Source organism: Xenopus tropicalis, chromosome 1 (assembly GCF_000004195.4).
Source record: "Xenopus tropicalis strain Nigerian chromosome 1, UCB_Xtro_10.0, whole genome shotgun sequence".
Lineage (NCBI taxonomy): Eukaryota > Metazoa > Chordata > Amphibia > Anura > Pipidae > Xenopus > Xenopus tropicalis.
Window position 1 is genome coordinate 154,364,725 of NC_030677.2, and position 11,322 is coordinate 154,376,046.

Genomic DNA, 11,322 nt, shown 5'->3' on the forward strand with positions numbered 1-11,322 from the left:
CTGGTGTTGGATCTATCTTGGATATTTCTATGCTTGAGTTAATACTGTATGTTTATCATTAGTTATTATGGCAAAATATTATAATGACTGGCCTAATTCCTTCTCCACAACAAACACACACACACATATACAGTATATATACTGTATTACACATTCTGACTGGGGGCCATATACAATGAACAATGTTCATGAAATAACATAATAAACCAACAATGGTTCATTTGGAAACCTTGATTATTATGGGACCAAGGACAAGGTTATTTTTTTTTACCAAACTTATACAAAATACAATGTACCAGTAAACTGATACAAATACAATAAATACAATTAAAATTCTGACCTTAAACAGAGAAACTCGTGACTACGGAGTGGAACCATTCCTTCCCACCAATGTAAGTGTTACAGAGGAGGGATGGGACTAGAGCTCACATTGTGCCTGGTCATGTAGAACACAGTGGTATTTGTTCTGTGTATGCACCACATCACATTTTCACAATGGTAAACTGCTTTCCTTGTGCTACAATGGCACGAGGGCACCAAGGCCAAGTGTGACCATGCATGGGCGAGTCTCATTTAGAAGGCTCCTTCAATGCACAAATTCATTTTACAGAAACAATTGTGCTGTGAAGCCTAAATATATGATTTTCTTTTACATATTTGTAGTAATATATATATATATATATATATATGTGTGTGTGTGTAATTTATATAGAAATTAACTAAAATTCAGATTAAATTTGGTGTTACTCTTGTTATTCTATATTTAATATCTCTGTGTTTTTTCTTTGAAGCTGCCATTAAAGTTGCCATTTTTGTGGCCAAAAATACAAGCCCTCCTTTATACTGAATGTTAAATTCCATGTTATCAATAACATTATCATTAAGTATCGTTTCACTGGCTGGGTGTGGATACTTAATTACAACGCTGCAGAAAATGTTGATGCTATATAAAACAATGTAATAATAATACTGTCCAGGAGGCAACCAAGCTGCTATGTAAGTGGGAAGCCAGGCCACTGCTTGAGTCTTTGACTTTAAAGGACACGGGTAGGGTTGAGGTACACAAGGGATTATAATGAATGTGCTTAGAGGTTTATGTCTCGGGGCAGTTTGCTTTTCCTATGGTGACCATACATGGGCAGATTTTAGCTGCCGATTCGGCAGCTTATCTGTCTGCCTATGGGGCCCTCAGATGGGCCTACCCAACCAAGATCTGGCCTAAAATTGGGCAGATCTCGATCAGGCAGTTTTGCTTCTCTGTTGGATCAGGGACCGCATCGGTTCTTATCTAAATAACAGGAATTGTACCATTCATAGGCTCTTTTCAGAGGGTAGGGATTTTGTAGTGGTGAACCTCTAGGCCACACCCCCACATGTCTACCCCCAACCCCCTTCTTGGCTTCTCTCAACGCAATTGGGGAGTGGGCAGGTGGGAGATTAAATCAGTAGTGCAAATCTCTTCCCTGGCCGGTCCTTAGTGCAGACAGAGCCAGTGGGTGGCATACAACCCCTAATATTTTGCTGCCTAAAGGTGGCCATATACACTACAATTACAATCTTTCACATGATCATTAGTCGTAGGAAAGATTGTCCACTTTATTAACGTTAACAGCTGAATCGTCAGATAGGAATTCTTTACCCCTATTTGACAATTCAGCATTAACATTACCTTCAGGTGCCCAATCAAAATTTTTAGTCCTGCCTGATATTGGTTGCCTTGTCTCCCACCATACATACACTGATTATCGTACAAAGCTTTATTTCTTACAATAACATTGGTGCATATATGGCCTTCCTACAAATCTGGAATATAAAGAATGATTAAATATAGCACTTATTCAGCATTCCATCAAAGTTCAGAAAATAAATGCATTAAAGTCAATCGGGTAGCCACTATCATCCATTTAATGAAAGAGTTAAGTGACTCCCTCTATGGCTCACAAGTTGTGCCTTGTGCCCTGAACCTAGCGCTCAAGCCCAAACACCACTTGTTCAAAGAAAAACTTCCACGTCTGGTGGAATGCTTACCTGGTTGATCCTGTGACCCGGGTCCGTAGCTTGAGGAGACACAACCGGCACATTAGCTACTTTTGGCAGCAGACACCAGGAGAACCCAGGAACTGCCACAAGAATACTCTAAAAACAACCAATCTTTGTTCATACATCTGATAACAGCATCTGAAGTCTAACACATTTCATGGCTATGCACAGAGAACCCCCATCCCATTACTACATTACAGGATTAAAACCTCCCACAAATCTGGGCCTAGATTGGGCTGTCCTTGAGTTCCATAGGCCAGCTGTGATGCTCCAGCATATGTTTATGTCCTCCAACATCGGTAATATTTCCCTAGACCACTTTGTAAGACTTTATTGTTTTAAATTAATCTGCCCCCCCCCCATCATGTGCGAAAAAGAGGGTAACTGTCACATGCCCTGCAAAATCTTGGGCAGCACTTATGTAGGATATACAGATATTTATAGAGTGTGAGTGCAATTACTTATTTTGGCTATTGTCATTCTGACCAAACAAATATGGTTGGACTTGGCCGGCAGGACACAGGGAAAAATTTTATTGGGCCCTACCCTTGTGGGCCCTTCCGACCCTGACCCTATCCCTGCAGGGAACTGTGACCCACCCAATCTGCGCAGCCATGGGCACTGAAAGAGTTGGAATTCAGTGGCTAAGTGAATAAATAATTAGTTGAAAGCTTTCAGTATAATTTGGTCCCTTTCTCAGATATACTGTGCTTGATAAATGACCTAATTGCCCCAGAAAGAATTATTGAGATGAATTATTAAGCAGGGTCAAGTTGGATTTACCTTGGGCGCTGGCATCTTACAGACTATGTGGCTGTGCCTTCAGCAGGGTCAGAGTTACAAGGCAGTGCAGAAACCCCCAATAAAGGGTACAGTACGCAGCTGTGTGCTCTCACCCTTTTCTTGTCCAAATAAACATGTGTGGCTTATATCACATTGTTAATACTATGAATGCAGTTTTGGGCAGTTACTGTTCTGCCAATAAAACTAGGGAGAAACTATAATTTTCTTTCTTTTTCACCACAGCCTCACTTGCTTATCAGGAAACACCCAGGCCTCTTCATTACAATAAAACGATAATTAAGGTTGTATGTGACAGAAAACATGGTGGCTGCTATATGGATTTGAGCTGTGTATCTGGAATATTGTGATGTACTGCTTGTAGTAAGAAGCTGCTGCTGAAACTGCTCATTCATGTGGTGCATGGAGTCAAACTCTGCCCCAAAATGCCCTCTGCTGCCTCACATAGTATTACATAGTATTACTTAGAAACCACCTAAATGTCCAGCATTACTTTGCAACCTAAAAAAGGTTCAAAGGAAGCGACATGTATGCCTTTCCACTTTGTTGCAGAGATTTATCACGGGCGACTAATGTCCCTGTGGGACAGTACCCTTACCCTATGGGAGGTGCACAGTGCCAGAAATGGACTGGGATTCAAACTAGACCCTGGTATTCCAATTACACAGAGGCCCCACCAGCCCAATAAATAGTGACTCTCTATGGCATCTTACAGCAGCCCCTCTGGCATTTGCCAGCATCCACAGATTGCCAGTCCTGGCCTGTACAGTGCATTTATGAAAATATGCAGCAGACAAATGTCCAAAATCTACTCATGAGCCATAAACCTTTGCTGTCAGATCACTATATGTCCTGCTGAATGTCCCCATATTACTTTAGTAATGGCAAAATGTTTCAGTTCAGCTTCATTGGTTATTGGGATGGATTTATTAAAAAAAACATATTTTCATGGCTGCTTCTTTATACTGTAAAAATAATATAATCTGTTTTGAATTAAGAATGGTTTTAGTTATACAGTACCTTTCATTCAAAGTGCAAACACCCGGCTTCTTCTCCGTATCTACAATACACAATCCCTAAACGGTATATTACAAAGGCAAATCAATACAAGTAACAAGTCTAGTCCACCATTAATTTACCCCACTACACTCATAAACTGTTATTCAGCATCAGACAGCACATAGTTTAAAGTGAATAGTCATTTACTATAATTGCCCCACTTAGAGCAGCAGTCCCTTTACTGAAGATAAATGAGTCAGTCATTGCTATAGCGTTTCACAGCTAATGTAAGTCAGCATTCCATATTTGCCTAGTGTTTATTTCCATTTACCACATTTCTTATATTTGCTGTATGTTCTAGGATTCACTGCTATGGCTAATGTGCAGTTTAACTGGCATGCACTACACATTCAGGAAATTTGACTTATTTAAATGCATTTCGGCAGGCCTAGGGTACGGTGTGCAGGAGGAGTCATGTGGGGGTGAGAGGACTCCCGCAGAGGACAGAGTTTAGGATTATTAGCTGCTATATGTAATTGTTATTGTATGTGCTTTAGTTTGCATATGTATAGAGGGCAGGCAATCTAATACTACATGCAGAAAATATACCCTTCTTCAGTGATGTTAAACAATATATTTGGCTACCTGGGCAAGAAATACATATGGCATCTGCCTGTCACTGTGCGCATGGGGCAAATAGCCAGAAAATGAATGCAAGTGGGAACTCGGTTTTCTCCACCATTGTAGTAAAAGCATAGAGAGTCATTAACCTAATACCTTTGGCATAATTACCATACAGAAGACCCCTTCAGTTTTTTTTTTGGGGGGGGGGGGGCAAACTGTGTGGTCTCCTATGTCTTGAACTTCACTGCCCACCACTAAGCAGGAGGCAGGGGCTGTGGGGGTGCTGTGGAACTGTGTGTAGGCCCCAAGCTAAACCAGTGGCCTATACAGAGATGTAAAATCCTATGACCAAAAGTTCTCTTTTTATTTAATTTTTCCAACACTAATGTAATTCATTAAACATCTGAGTTGCCAGGTAATTAAAGAGGCACATCCATGTTCTATATACAGTCACAGTTAATCCATACACTGGCCTAGAATCTGCGCAGGATATTTATACAGTATATTTATTCCATGGTTGGAGTAACAACTGTGCTTGTTGTAACCCACCCACATGCATATCATACATACTAGTAACCATTCACGTCGGAACCGGGGGGCCAGGGGGCCGTGGCCCCCCCTGTTTTGGAAGTCATAGCTGAACGGAGGCGGAGGGTTGGGCGCTCAGGCAGGAGAGGGACAGTGCAGATGGGCTTTGGGGGGGGGTGCTCTCACACAAAAAGTGGGCTTGTCTAAACATTTTGGGCCTCCTGGCCCCCCAACCAAGAACATCTTCTGCTGCCCTGCTAGTAACCCACCTGCACACACAATACATAAATACTCTGCACAATTAGGGTTACCACCCAGACACTATTTGACCCACCCAGCTGGTAAATTACCATCTAGGGCCAGAATTATAAATTTACCGGCAATGTATATCCCTACAAACCCATCGTTCTATGACCCACTGCACTGACAGATTGCCCCTTTAAGGCCAGAACCATCTATACTCTGACCATTTCCCTGCCCACTCCTCATTTCTCCACCCACCCTGCCCCATGTGATGCCCCTGTCTGCTCCCCTGAACCGAAGGCCAGTATACTAGTGAAAAAAAAAGGTGGCAACCCTTTACACAATACATAAATACTCTGCACAGTCCTGGTTCCTGCAGGCTCTTTAGCCATAAGCCTCACACTGGCCTGCAGTGACTGGTGCTCAGCATGGAAGGCAGTGCCGCTATGAGGCTACACTACTGATGTCTCCCAGTGCCGCTCATGTCCTATTGTGGAAATAGAGGAGTTCCTTTTAGTGTATGGAATATATTACTCATTTGGAGCTGATGTTATTGGGAATGGTGCGGTTTCTCAGCTCATAAGCTGAAGTTAACAAGTAGCTGGCTCAGAAGGAGAAACCATACTATTAATGTCTGTAGCAGACAGAACTCTGCTGTGCCAAGGAGCGATGCGTCTAATAGCAACGTACAGCAGCTTTAGCATTAGCAGATGTTTGCAGGCAAGTAGCAGAGCTTTGGGGCAAAACTGGCTCTGAACCAGGTGGAAACAATGAATCTCCTCAAGGGAAAAGCTACTAAAGTACTCCTTTTAAAAGGCATCTCCTATGTCTATCTTATTTACTGTAGCTTTAATACATACGGTCGGACTGTGCTACAGGCGGGAAAGCAGACCTGGTGGAACATTTATAATAAACACTGATTGATTTACAGTGTGCAATTAAAGTGATACTGTCAGCACATAATTACCCCTCTTTCTTATCTTTTAATTTTTAAAACTCTACTACTGTATGATTTTTGTGTCATATTACACTTGTGACTTTTATATATGAATGTACTGTAAAACATCTGAGTTTCTAGTTTTCCTGGAACAACTTCTCCCCTAGTGAAGGCTTATGTTCCATCTACATTAACAGTTTCCACTTCTGCGCTCCTAAATATAGAATTTATTTATATATTTATTTGTACTGTGGACTGATTATTGAAAAACTGGGCAAGGTGCAAAGCTGGAACAGAGAACAAAATCTGTGCTTTACTCTACATTCAATGTTATAGAGCTGCACACATGATGGGTGGGGGCAGCACCGGGGTCTCACCTACACCTCCTCCTAGCTTGTCATCATTCAGAATACGCAAGCAAAGTAGTGCTGTACCAGGCTACTAGGGATCCCCATACATACCGTAATGCATGCTTATGAAAGCTGTGAGGTACAAGGCTCTCTTGCAACTGTGCTCGAAAATTGGGTTCCCTAATATTAAAAAATGGGTCCTAAATTATCTTAAATAACTTTTTTGCAATACATCATATTAGAACTAAAGCCTAGGATAACTAAAGAACTAGGATATACATGTTGTACATTATATTTTGAGCTTCTGTACCAGCCCAAGGCAACCACTGCCCTTTAGCAGGGAAGAGCTGTGCCCCCAAAGATGCCCCCAGTAGCTCCCCATTTTCTTTTCTGCTGATTCACTGCACATGCTCTATGTTGCTGTCACTTACTGAGCTTAGGGATCCACTCACAATATACTGTTTATACAGAATATAAATTCTGAAGCCAGTGCAATTAGCATTAGAATTAAATAATCAGACCCATAGCATCAGCCTTTATGGCAGGCCAGCCCCATTTTCTGCTTAATAATTTGTATCAACCCCTAAGCTTAGCTTCCCAACAGCTGCCTTGACCACACTGAGCATGTGCAGTGTCACTGACACTCCTAACAAAATCCAAGATAGGGAGCTCTTGTGACAACTGTAAAGACCTGAATCATTGCTGCTATAGAGATGCTGAAGGTTTATGCTTGTGCAGAAAGTTCAGTATATTAAATGTGGCATTTCTAGCCATATTCATTTTTCAGGGTTTAGTTCTCCTTTAAAAGAAGATATGTAGTAATTCATGTTATAGTGAACCTTATTTATACCATTAACTTGCATTATTGCTGGGTCATTTCTAAAAAGCTTTAACCCGTTTTTGGGACTGTAGTCCTACTCTAATCAAATCCATATGAGCTGACAATTTGTAAATAATAATAACAAACACTACTGTATACAAGCATGGACTGCACCCAGGCAACGGATACGCGAGTGTTGCCCAAAATATTGACATTTTAGTAATAATAATAGTAAATCATTCTAACAGAAATATTTGCTGACAACAATAAAAGATGCTGATGAGTACATTGGAGTTAAAGAAGAGAAGCCCCAGGCCATGCATGAAGGTCGGAGGCCCCATCTGGGAAAAAAACATGTAGAAATCAGTAATATCCAAACTGTGATCACAATTATAGTTGTGAATTACCCTGTTTGCTTAATAGCAAAAGCAACATTATAGGGTCTTCTAGGTTTTTTTTTCACCATCCTGTGATGCTGTGAAGAGAATGCAACTGCAATGGCACACAGGGGCCTAGAGGGCATAAAGGGTTCATTATCTCCTATTAGAAGTTATTACAGAAAATGACAATATAAATGCACAAGGGCAGATTTATTAACATTCTTATTTTCACAGTTGTGGTTTTTAAAACTACAACATAAACTCACTTTCTCTAAAGTCACGAACACCAAGTGATTTTTTAAAACAGCCTTTAAAAAAAAAAGAACAAAAAAAGATGCAGAAAAAACACACACAAATGCAACTTAATTGTATTGTCACACAAAGAAATCCTCTAAAGCCACGAAGCAAAGATTTTCCAGTTGTAAAAAGGACACCTCCCATGTGACAAAATAGTATTTATAAGCAAAAAAAATACAAATTGTGGGGGAAAAAAATTCACCTTTATTAAATGCCCTTTGAGTGCTGTGGTGCTATGAGGTATGGTGAGTGGGGCAACGAGTGGCATAATTATGGGGAAAGTGTGTGTGTGTGTGGGGGGAAATATGTTCCTATCAATGCCACTGTGGCCAAAATATGAAGATAGCCATTTTGAATATAAAAACATTTCTAAAAAGTCAGTGTATAAATAAATATGCACCAATGCACCAGTGATGGCTAATGGTACTGAAAGGTGCTGCTATCCTGTCGGCCAAGTGCAGGGTCGTTATGCTATGAGCTGCCACCATGGTTTATTGTCTCTTGGCTCCTGTAGAATGGAAGTGAGCCCTGGAATCCTATAGCCTAAACTAAAGGAGACAGACCATCCCTGAGTGCTCGGCTGCATGAGCCTCACAGCTTTCTGTTCCACAGCCATGCACACTGCAGCCAGGATGTATTCATCCACAGTTATACATTATTCTTTTTAGATATGTTTGTTTTTCAACTGGCTGCAAACTATATCAGAGATTGCTGGAAACCCTGAGGGGTTAACACTTGCTATGTAAGCACTATAATAAATACTGAACATGTCACCACATCACCTTTTTGTATATGCAGTTACAGGTTTAGTACATACTGCCAAAGGGCTGAATTCGGCTGCCTGTGTGAGAAACGGCCATTATGGACAACAAACTCTGCAGGTATTTTTTTTTGAGTCTTTACACCATGAAAATAGCTCCAGCGTGTGATTCCCTTCTATTGATTTATCATTATTTCATTACAGCAGCTGGATTTTGAGCATTTGACTACGTATTGTATTAGGGTGATTATTCTTCATTAGCACAGACATATTGCCCAGCAACAGGGAGAGAATAAATAATTATGGATATCTCTCCCAGCCCCAAATAGAACCCCCAGTGAACCTGAATCTGCTCAATCAAGGGACTGCAGGAGAGGGGGCGATATTGGAGTAATCGGATTGTTTGACCTGAGAGCCAAACAATTGAATTACAACAATGGGAATAGGACCATTGCGGTCCCCAATCCAATGGGTAAATCAAACCTGCTGATTGACATCTGGCATAAATTGGCCAGATGTCAATCAGCAGGTTTGATTTACCCATCAGATTGGGGACCGCATCGGCTCATGATGTTGTCCTCGCTCACTGGGAGAGGAGGTGGAATCCCATAAGCTGCTGAAAACAACGATGCCTTCTAGGCCACTTGTTGCCTTCCTAAATGTCACTTTTAGAAGGGCTGTACGAGCAATGATATAAAGGTCACTCATGATCATCATGTTAAAGTAACAAGGGTACTGAGCAAATAAATTGCAGTAGATTTCAGGGAACATATACCCTTCTACAGAAAATTTCATATTTAAAACTCCAACCCCCTAGACCACAGCTTAGGAGCCACCATCAAGTGGTTACACCTGTAAAGGACACTGTGAATATAAGACTATAAAGCACCAAAAATCAGATCCATTGATAATGCCTATAGGATTTGGGACCCTGCTGCATTGGCTGCTTGAACTGTCATCACTTCTAGATTCAGTTGCAATAGCCCTGGAGATGCCATTACTAAAGCCTCCAGTTTTTAATCTACTGCCCCAGGGTCTGGATTGGTGGAACAACTGGCTGTTTCTTTCAGTCTTATAGTGAGTAGTCATCCTACCAAAAAGTACTCTCATCCAGTCTAAACTATGAGGGACCCCTACCTTGGGCAACCCTCATGATGTGTTCATAATGCTATATCCCCTAATATAATCTCATCTCTGTGGCCCTATTGCAAGAGTTGGTTTTGCTAACGTGATTCCCCATTTTTGTCACCTGTAGCTCTTGCAAAGAGTCAAGGCTCTATTTAAACCAACTCCGTTCTCCCTCCCGGGCTGACTCATTGTGGTTGCAAAACAGCAAGAATGTTCTTTTCTTTCACACCCCCATGTAAAGGCGATATAAACGCAAGTTCTCGTGTACACTGCAAATAACTGCTACTTGTTAGGATCTATATAAGTAAGCTTCTCAGTTGTACTGTAAATATAGACTCTCACAACTGGTTTCTAAGTGAGACGATGATTTGTAGCTGGATGGCCCTTTCCTGAAAATGAGGCAGAGGCAGAGAATGGAATGCTCTAGGCTGAATGATACCTTTTATTTTACTGACATGTGGTTGTAATTACATGTTTTTACATCTTACGGGATATTTGGGCAGATTTCTACGTGAGGAAAGATAAGAGCGTACAAAACCTGTAATTTTTGCCATTTTTTTTTTTTGTTTTAATAAAAGGGATACTTCTACCTGCAACGTTTCATCTTTGTATAAATGTTAAAGGGATCCTGTCAGATACTGAGATGCTGCAACTGCTATTCCTATGCACCCAATCTCATCAGTGACACACACATGCTCAGTGAGGTCTGGGCAGCTGCTGTGAATCTAAGCGTTGAGGTTGCTTCAAATAATCAAGCAGATTATTATTATCAGCCTTGTTGCATGTAAGTCGGTCAGTAACTGGCAGCAATAGATGATTAATAGTTTTGTCTCAGGATTAGCTTTTTATTTTCTTATTTTGCAAACTAGTATTGGGTTGTGAGTGGCCTGGTGGGCCCTATTTGGATTAATATATTTAGTGCTTCTGAACTAACAGCCTTCAATCTGTACTATCCCAGAAAGTCATACAAATGTCAAGTAGCTTTCAGCATGGGCTAAATGGTGGTCCCCTACAGATTACCAGTCATCCCCAGCCAGTGTTCCCCAACTCCTTGAATTTTGCTCCCGTGGCCTCAAAGCAGGTGCTTATTTTTAATTTCCTAACTTGAAGGCAAGTTGCATAAAAACCCAGTGTAAGGCCAAACAGAGCCACCCGTACGCTGCCAGTTCACATAGGGCTCCCAAATATCCAATCATAGCTCTTCTTTGGCACCCCCAAACTTTATTTCATGCTTGTTTTGCTCCCCAGCACTTTTTCCATTTAAATGTGGCTCACGGGTATAAACGTTTGTGGACCCCTGGGCTACATAGACATTCACAATATATTGGGCTAGTAGGGGGCTGTTTGGGCCTCTCTGTACTTGAAATGCCAGGTTCTATTTAGAATTCCAGTCCAAGCCTGCAATGATCTGCATG